The sequence below is a fragment of the Pygoscelis adeliae genome, unplaced genomic scaffold, assembly GCF_000699105.1.
Source record: "Pygoscelis adeliae isolate BGI_AS28 unplaced genomic scaffold, ASM69910v1 Scaffold358, whole genome shotgun sequence".
Classification (NCBI taxonomy): Eukaryota; Metazoa; Chordata; class Aves; order Sphenisciformes; family Spheniscidae; genus Pygoscelis; species Pygoscelis adeliae.
This window is the reverse complement of record NW_008825429.1, coordinates 218,582-219,069: the sequence shown is the minus strand read 5'-3', so window position 1 is coordinate 219,069 and position 488 is coordinate 218,582. Positions and strand designations below refer to the sequence as shown.

The following is a 488-nucleotide window of genomic DNA, read 5'->3' as shown; positions in this document are numbered from 1 at the left end:
CCCTTTGTGCCGCTGTCGGGTCGCGCGTACTTCATTTTCTGCCCTGGTGCCGGCCCCGCACCCCGGGGCCTGCGCCCCCCCTTGTCACTTTGCTAAGTAATAATTTCCATGTCCAATTCCATTTCTTCTCTAGTTCTGAAATCTCCAAGCCATCAGCAAGGAGGATAGTTCACATGAAAACTAATTACACAAAATCAATATTTAATCACAGCGCAGCATCCTGATCCTGCAGAAAAAAATCCCTTTAAAACTCTCCTGCCATATACAAATACTGCTCGGCCGCTTATTTATAGATCTCATTTTTTTGGTGGGAGTAATTTTCATTTTCATTTTTTTAAACGATCGACATGTGCGAGCCGTGGACACCTGAAGCGCCTTATCCCGCCGGCTGCTTTTAACCCCCCGGACCTGATGGATGGTTTTCCCTCCGGGGAGGCCGGGCTCTGACATTCCCGCTCCCGTTAACGCCCGGGCGCAAGCGGGGCGCT

At 50.6% G+C, this 488-nt stretch overlaps 1 protein-coding gene across 1 annotated transcript in view; it reads left to right on the top strand.

Annotated features, from left to right (window-relative positions):
• The window catches only part of MN1 (meningioma (disrupted in balanced translocation) 1), a 56,980-nt gene that overhangs the window by 19,120 nt on the left and 37,372 nt on the right, over positions 1-488 (top strand). The window lies entirely within an intron of this gene.